Source organism: Saccopteryx bilineata, chromosome 3, assembly GCF_036850765.1.
Source record: "Saccopteryx bilineata isolate mSacBil1 chromosome 3, mSacBil1_pri_phased_curated, whole genome shotgun sequence".
NCBI lineage: Eukaryota > Metazoa > Chordata > Mammalia > Chiroptera > Emballonuridae > Saccopteryx > Saccopteryx bilineata.
In genome coordinates, this window is record NC_089492.1 from 198,609,370 (window position 1) to 198,618,344 (window position 8,975).

Below are 8,975 nucleotides of genomic sequence, written 5' to 3' on the forward strand. Positions count from 1 at the left end.
CCCCCTTTTAACAGAAGAAACTGAAGCAGAGAACATGTGAGGAGCTCACCCACGACTACACAGTTAACAAAGATATGCAGCAAGTGTTTTAAGACGGGACTGACTGCTCAGAGCTATGTTCACAACCCTGGGGTCAGAGGCCTCTTCGTGCATGGCATTCCTTTCCCCTGTTACTTTCTCTCTCAAGTCAAGTCAGGCTCTCTTTTACATTCCCTGTGCTCAAGAACTTCATCTATCTTCCATGTAGTTTCCCTAACTTATAAAGCTCCCATTCCTATTCTGTGGGTTCTATAAGAAATTTGTCTATAGCGTACACCTTGGCTTCCAAGTAAATCCTTTCCAAGGAAAGTATTAGGTATTTAGGGAAAGCAAGTATGTCTTCTATTTATTCTTCATTCCCCATGGTGTCTTGCCAGTTTGGGGCTGAAGACTCAATGAACGCTTGAGTCAAGTCTATGTTCAGGTCAATGCTCAACATTATTTGTCTAACATGTTTAATATTAGGGACTGAACTGCAGACACAAAGATGAAAGACATTCCCTTTTACAAAGAATTCCAAATTCCAGGGAAGCAAGCTGATAAATCAGCAGTTACAATGCTATATGATCGGTACTATAAAAGTGGGGAGCCCAGATGAGAGGAGTTCTGTGGAAGAGAACTGGGAAGGTGACTCCTGAGCCAGCCCAGTCTTGAAGGGTGAGTGAAAACCTGAGTTCAGCCAGAGAATGAGGGTTCTTAGAGCTGGGGCAAAGTACACTATGCTTTTCGTGAAACCAAACACCCTGGTGTATTTCATCAAACTCTCCTCTGTTTAATTTTCTAAATTACATTTATACATACCTCTGGTTTTTTTTATATTATATTAATTTAACTGTGTTTGCTTAAGTGCAGGGCTAGCAGTGACCTGGGAAGACACAGGCATGACTGATGGCCACCACAGATAGTGGGGGTGATTTTGGCTGCATCTTTGAAATGAGAAGAGAAGGGTCTGGGGAACCTTTTGTGGCACCAGGGAAGCCCACCCTGCACTCCTGTGGTCACTCTATTTCTCCTCTTCTTGGTCCATTAACTATACAGATGTGCCGAGAGACCAACCACTGTTCCTCTTCTCTACACCATGTGTTCATCTGCCTTTCTACTCTTGGTGAGGAACTGGAGAGAGGAGCAAGGTATTCCTAGAACACTGTCTCACCTGAGGGGACACACTGGAAAAGAGACTTGTAGGGGACACTTCTTAAAGTATTTGATACAAAATGCTTCATTGGAAAATTCTGATTTTCTTTTATTAATCTTTGTCCTACCTAGACCCTTAACTTTGTTACCCATTTGTTTAAATTTACTGATTACTGGACAGAGGACAAAATAGCCCTTGAGACTTAAAGAAACCAAACACTCTGGTGTATTTCATCAAGCTGGTGGTAGAAGCTAAGTAGATATACCTGTATTTTTTATTTATATAACACCAACCAGAAAATTCCTGTCCTTCCTTCTTTCTTTGAAAAAACCATATATGCTCCTCCACCCCCTGGTGCCACACACACACACACACACACACACACACACACACGAAAAAAGGAAGTAGAGCCATTCCATTTTTTTTAGCTTAATCCAATAGTAACAATTCTACTCAATAAACTTTTAATTAAACAGCAATAACGTGGTTTCCATTCTTTTTGGAGGAAGAAGGAAGACTTATGGAGCGTGGCAGACCTTTAGAATGTCACAGTTAATCCCCTTTCATCCTTACATTGAGGATTCAGAGCATGTGTCCATGCTGCTTATCAAATTCTAAGAACAAGGGATACAAAGTCTGGATCAACCCATAGAGGTCATGACCCAAATCAGAGCCTTACTAGAACATTCCTGTCTCATGTCTACTTTTGGAGACATTTCAGGGTAATGGCATAATTAAATAAGCCATTAAAAAAATCAAGTTGACATTTAAGAAGCTTTATAACCTATCTGTAGTTATATAACTTTACTCCTCCAGACAAAAAGGCAAAAGATAATTATACTCTACTAATACAAAATTCCATTTGTTCTTGATTTATTCATTTAGGGTTCTGGATTCAAGAATGAAGAAGCTTAGACCAGGGAGAGCACAGAGGTTCCAGTTCAACTGCCATCTGGGTGGATGGAAAGATGCTGTCTGATGGCCTGAGAGAGGTGGAGGGGCAAGTCTGGACTTGAAGGGCAAGGGTAATATCATGGGCAGTTACAGTTTTCCCTGGGCTCCAGAGGGTGGCAAGATAGTGCCTCTGTCTTGTATTTATCAACCCTGGACGAAACAGCTGAGAGTGAGGATGTGCGTGTGAATGTGCTTGTGAGCATGTCTGTGTGTCTGTGTGTGAGGTATGAATGTGAATGTGTGTACTGTGTGTGTGTATTGTGTGTCTGAGTGTATATGTATTGTGTGGGTAATGATTTCTGGTTCTCACAGCTTTTCTTGCACCTTTCAAATAGAATCCTACTTTGCTTTCTAAGGTTTAGCTCTCCATTTCATTTATGAGATAAAGAACTTGAAATAAGTCATGTTAGGTTTAGAAGCAACATTAAATTCTGCCCCATTCTTTGCAAGCAAAAAAAAAAAAGTTTCTAATTTTCTAACTGTGTGTGCCAAGAAGAGAACACATGTCTTCGTTGTGAGGCTCTTTGTGTGCAGAGCAGTGCCAGAGATACCCGTCTTTGTGTGTGGAAACGAGGTGAGGATGGCAATGTCCTGCTTAGGAAAGGAAGCTAGTTAGTTGAATTCTATTTTTCCACCTATTGATTCTATATTCTATTTTTTCTGTGCAAAGTTGATCTCTGCTAAGAGATGTTGGCATTTGTCCCTACTGCTCAGATAGACCAATCTGGGTTTTTTTTATGTGTAAATTTTAAAAGCAGCAATGCCCAGGGTAGACTTGGGAAAATCTTGTTTGATATTTCACCCTGAGTGACTTCCAAACAAATATACTTTTATCTTTTAAAAATTCTTCTTGGTGAAACTTGTTGTGGAATTTTTTTATTGCTCAAACTATTCACAATGATTGTTTTTATAGAGGCCATTATTTTCAAAGAAATACATGTTGCATATTTACCTAATGGGTCTGACAACAACTAAGGAGCAAATTATATAAAGATTATTACATGGACTGAATGTGTGTTCCAGTCGTATGACTCATAAGGCAACGTTTTTTGTGTGTTATATTTTATGGGCAGAGGTGTTTTTAAAAAACATTTTGGAGAGCAAGAATTGTGAAAGAATGCCAGTCATTGAAAACGTCTGTCAGGTCGAGATGCTTTTTCCGCTGGAATGCTGAAAGTGCTATTGAAGTTAGCAGGTGTGTTATGAAATGTCAAAGAGCTTTCCACAGCTTGGCTGCCTCAACACAGACCTTACTCCATTAAAAGAGCTAAGTCCAGGCTTAAATAGAAACCATCACCTTGGAAATATCCCCATAGTGGCAGTTGTGGTTAGGTGACCAGGATGAGACAGCATAGATAGTGGCAGTGGTGGTTAGGTGGCCAGGACGGGAAAGAAACTGGCTGTGCAGTGCTGAGGAGGCTGCATAAAGGTGACCATAACTTCTTTAAGAGGAGCTTGCTTTCTTTCTTTCTTTCTTTCTTTCTTTCTTTCTTTCTTTCTTTCTTTCTTTCTTTCTTTCTTTCTTTCTTTCTTCTTTCTTTCTTCTTTCTCTTTCTTTCTTTCTTTCTTTCTTTCTTTCTTTCTTTCTTTCTTTCTTATAGCTTATATTGTTTTAAAAATTATGATAAAGTACACACAATGTAAAATGCATCATCTTAAACACTTCTTAGGTGTACAGTTCAGTAGGTTAAGTATATTCACATTATGTGCAACCATCACCACCATCTATATCTAGAACATTTTTATCTTGCAAACTTACACTCTATGCACATTCAATAATAACTCCCCTCTCTCCCCTCCATCCAGCCTGTGGCAACCATCTGTCAACTCTCCATCTCTATGAATCTACTATTCTAGGACCCTCATGTAAATGGGGTCCTACAGTATTTATCCTTCTGTGACTGCCTACTTCACTGAGCACAATGTTCTCATAGTTCATCACGCTGCAGCACGTATCAGAATTTCATTCTTTTCAAGGCTGAATCATATTTCATTGCATGTATATACTACATTTTGCTTATCCATTCATCTGTTGATAAACACATGGGTTGTCTGGAGGGGCATTTTATTCCTGTTTTTTTTTTTTCCTCAAGTTTAATGCAGCTCTTGGGACCAGGTGTGCCAGGTGTGGAGTAGCAGTGTGACATAGCTTTCTTACTCCTTATTGCTAAACTTCTTTGTGACTGGACAGCATGACCTCTAGGAATAACACTCATCATGTGTGTCAAGCCCATTCTGTGCAAGGCAGTTGGCATCTCAGGTCTGTTTTGGTAGTTCTTATGCTAGCAAAGGTCAGTGTTATGGACTGTTTATGTCTCCCTCAAATTCATATGTTGAACGCCTACCTCCGATGTGACTATATTTGGAAATAAGAATTGTGAGGAAATGATTAAGATAAAATGAGGTCATGAGGGTGGAGTCCCAACCCAACTGGACTGGATTGCAAGAAGAGAAACAAAGGCCATGTGAGGACACAGCGAGAAGGCAGCTGCCCTATGAACTGGAAGGGAAGCGCTCACCAGAAACTGAGTTGGCCAGCACCTTCATCCTGGACTTCCAGCCTCCAGAACCGGGAGAAATAAGTGTGTGGTGTTTAAGCCACCCCACCTGTGGTGTTTTGTTCTAGCAGCCCAATTAGACTAAGATAGCCAGTGACTCATGAATGAAGGAAACTCTGTCCATCTCGTCCGGGAGCCGCGGGGCTGCTGTATGTTTTCTGTTGTGCTCTGTGGCATCTCTGCAGGGGCCATTCCGGGTGGTGGCCACCACCCCTGGGGAACCAACACCCCTGCTCTCATTACACACTTTTCATCGCTGCTGAGATAGCTTTCTCTCAGCAATGGTCCCATTTACAGATACCTATACTTCTATGGAAATAAAATAAAATGACTTCATTTGCAATGTCTTGGTGATTGTAGAAATGTTATCTTCTTACCCCTTCTCCTAGGAAGAAAATTAAATATTATTTTAAGTCTTGATATGAGGCTAATAGGTGGGAGTTGGGACTCAGTTAATCCACAAGGAGTATAAAGAAAAGTTTTATTTCTTCTTGGGCTACATTGCAGATTTACATCATACTAATATTCTTTCCTAATTCTTATTTTTTTCCTAGACTAATAGTGAGATGAAAATTAGCATTTTGTAAGTTAATTGGTGGATGGAGAAAGGCATTCAGCTCTATACTCAGGTTTGAGAAAAGTCAATTGAGGCTTCATATGAAATTGGCAATGGCTAGAAGAAAAGACCTATGGGGACCACTGAACCTCATCTCGAAGCGGCAAACAGCCCACATCCAGTGAGGGCTATAAATATGACCCGCTCCTCTAGAATAGCATTTCTCAGGAAGGTAGGTTATAGGTATTCAAAGAAAAATGAACTCGGATGCAGGTTTTGGGGAACACTGGGTCCCACAAAGTTAAATAGATTTCTTTGCTGGAGCAGGACCTCCCTGCCTTCATTCATTCATTCACTGACTTATTTATCATTTTCATTGAGTGTGTCAGGCTCTGTGTTAGGCCTGGTGAAGGCAGTGCAGAGCAGGACTGTGTGTTCTTTGCCCTCTATGGGAGAGGATTCAAGTCTGGTGGAGAGCTCAAACTCCAAAGGGTAAGAAGACTAGAATTTAGAGCACCTACATGGCTAGCCCAAGCCACAGGTTTGGTAGGAAGGAGAGTTAGGATTGGAATCCAAGTCTGCTTGGGTCCAACACTCTAGTGTTTCCATCTTCTGTTGCTGTCTGTCTCTCTCTCCTGAAGAGTCTGTGTCTTGGGTTGAAGAAACTGAAGTTCTAGTCTGCTCTTTCTGCTCATTAGTCTAGCAATCTTGACTCAGTCACAAACTCTCAGAGTTGGAGTCTTTTAAACAATTAGAAAGAATTAACTTCCATACTTACCATGTGCTGTAAAGAGCAGATTGAGCGGCGTACATTCCCCTGCTTTGCCAAGTCCCCAGCATGCTTACTGTTGTCTGCATGCCAAGCATCAAATAGTATTTGCTTGAATGGTGAAGAGACTTGACAGTGTTGTACTCAACATATGGGCATTCTGTTTTGTCTCCTTGAGAGCATATTCTGTAGCTATCAAACAGGTCAGTGTTTCTTTAAGAAATGGAGGAGCCTACCCTCAGAGCTGCCTCTGAAAATGACTTCAGTCCTCATAACTATTTGTTAAAGGAATTTTTTAAAGAGCAGTAACACCCGGAGACTCATTTATCACTGTCTCTGCCTACTGAAGATCCCACCTACATGCTGAAGAATGATGGCAAAAATAATATTTATGCAATAAACTGCCAAAGAAATGTGAAAGCAGCCCCTCTGTGTTGAAGGCAAAGATTACTGACCTTTTGTAATGATTTTAAATGGCATTCTGATCAGGAAGATTTGTGGCTTTGCAAACACAGAGGGTTCTTACATCACTATTAACAGGGAGAAGGATTTTTTCTCTGGAATCTAAACTGACAAGTGAAATATTAATTGGTCTGAAAGGCCCCATGCATTTTTATCTTTAGCTTGATTGGAATACTTTATTCTGTTGCTGTGTTACTTTTGCAACATAAATTCATAAAACCCATGCAGACAGACTGGAGCATGAATGACTCCTGTTAGCAGGAGTGGATACTGGGCAAGAGGTAAGAACAGGTGTGCAGGGAGCTAGGAGCCAGCCCAGAGGCAGGCAGCAACTGGGGCTTGTTTCAGGGGAGCACATAAGGAATTCTGAAGATGAGGGATGTCTGAAGACCGTGCCTTGGAGGAGAAGACTGGGCAAAACTGCCCAGTCTTCTCTTGAGCCATGCATGGGCAGCAGCACTGAACCATTCCCTGCCCATCCTCTGTCCTCCTGAAAGCCCACCAAGGAATGGGCACGTAGCTCATTGGAAACTCTCCCAGCTAAGCTCTTGGATAGACAGAGCCTGGATAGCTCAGTAGTTTCCAGTGCTGTCATGGCCAACCTCCTCCTTGAAATTAGCTAAGTGCTCTTCAGATTTAACATGGCAGAGGTGATGATTGGAACATGAGGTATGCCTGTCAATATTTGCTGAGGTGCCAGGGTGGTCATGGCAGATGCACAAGTCTAGATCCACAGGTACAAACCATGTTGCAGCAAATCCATTGTTTCTTGTGACAGGGCCACTAGACTGGTAGTCAAGGAAATGCTGCCACCATGGGTTACTCAGCAAGGTCTTTGGCATGGTCTCCCCTGGTGCTATCCTTGTGTACAAAATGAAGACATATGGCTACAGGTCAGAATGATGGCAAGTTATTAAAGGTCCAGTGACTACATCCTGCAAAGGCTGGTCTATGTGATGACCAACAGTGACTTTAGAGAGACACTTGTCGTGCTGAACCACACCACTCAGTATGTCCTGCCCAGGATATACACATTTAGAAGGATGTTCTCGGTTAAGACCCTACAGGGCCTCACATCACAGATTAGACAGAAAGGCTGGATAACATAAAAGTAGTGTATTAAATGATTCAGTATAAAGTCTCTTTCCTTGGGTTCACAGATTTAAATTCACTAGCATTCCCAGGGTGCAACAGGGCTTAGCAGCAAGATAAAGCATAAAAAGAACCTCGGGCTTGTGGTAGAAGGCAGATGCCACCTGTTTGCTTAGTCCTTCTTTGGCTGCATTAAGCAGGATGTTTCCTCCTGAAAAGAGGAAACTGCCCCTCTCTTCTCCAGGCTAATTTAACTACTTCTGGTGTACTGGCATTCCATTTGGGCAATGCATTTCAGACAACAAGGACAAAATACACCCAAAGCGTGGGGCTCAGGGGCTGATTGCATGCCTCAGGGAGAATGACTGACATACTAAAAGACACACAGCTACCTGTGACTCTGAAGGCAAGGATCAGAGAAGCAAGGTAAAACCTGTATGTAACCTCCAAGGACAGAAGGAGGACTGGGGGTGGAAACTAAGACATTTTTACATTCAGAGAGATGTCCAATGTCAGGATGGTCCGCCTGGGTAGAGGTGAGGTCAGTCTCACCCTTCTTCTCCCCCAGAGCTCAGGTACAAACTAGTCCCACACCTGGTGCAGGTGAAGTCTCAGGCTGATTGGACTGGGTGGTTCCTCCTACTGTAGGATTCTGCAAGTCCATGACAAGGAGCCAATAAAACAAGGCTTTAAGCCCAGTTTTGCCACTAACCACCTTAGTGACCTCAAGTGGGTTGGTTGTCTCAGTCCTCTGGGTCTCAGTTTTCTCCTCTGCTAAAATAGGAAGTTGAATAGGATTACCCTGAAGCTGTCATTGATTTGGTCACCATGGATATCTGCCAAGGACTGATAGCCTCTCCTTCTTTCACAGACACTAAGAAAAAGGTTTGGGAAATTACACTTCGGCTGCCATTGTAGGAAGTGTGCCCATTATCTTGCTATTTTTTCAGAGTCTTGGCTCCTTTTTATTTGTCTTTCTCTTGTCATATGTTTTGAGATCAATTGTAGCAAACCCGAAGAATAAGTAAACCAAGAGTCGTTATTTTACTGTGGTTTACATGGTTGAGAAGCCATGGTTCCAGAAAGCTTCTGGTAAGTCTTATGTCAACAGGAAAAAAAATAAGTGAAAATTATTCTAAAGATGATTTAAGAAGTTACTTTAGTTTGGATGTTTAGTTCTTCTTTTCTTATAGTTTTTCTTCCCTAATGTTTCAGTGACCTTCACTCACATGGAAGACTGTAATTTTTGTTCTATTTTGTGGATTATTTCAATGTCCACATCTGAATTCAACTTATTCCTTATGCTGGTTGCTGTTACCCCTCTGACAGGGAAGAAGGTGGTCACTAACCCTGGCCAGTCAGTCCCAAGGGACCATTTACTTCTGATGGCTCTATATTGGGACAGAAATA

The 8,975-nt window shown here is 41.8% G+C and overlaps 1 long non-coding RNA gene across 1 annotated transcript; it reads left to right on the forward strand.

The window, feature by feature from the left end:
* Nucleotides 1-1,095: 1,095 nt before the first annotated feature.
* Nucleotides 1,096-4,950, forward strand: LOC136328965 (uncharacterized). The gene is made up of 3 exons (XR_010730120.1): nt 1,096-1,169; nt 2,060-2,199; nt 4,222-4,950. It is a non-coding gene; the product is annotated as an uncharacterized lncRNA (long non-coding RNA).
* Nucleotides 4,951-8,975: the final 4,025 nt, after the last annotated feature.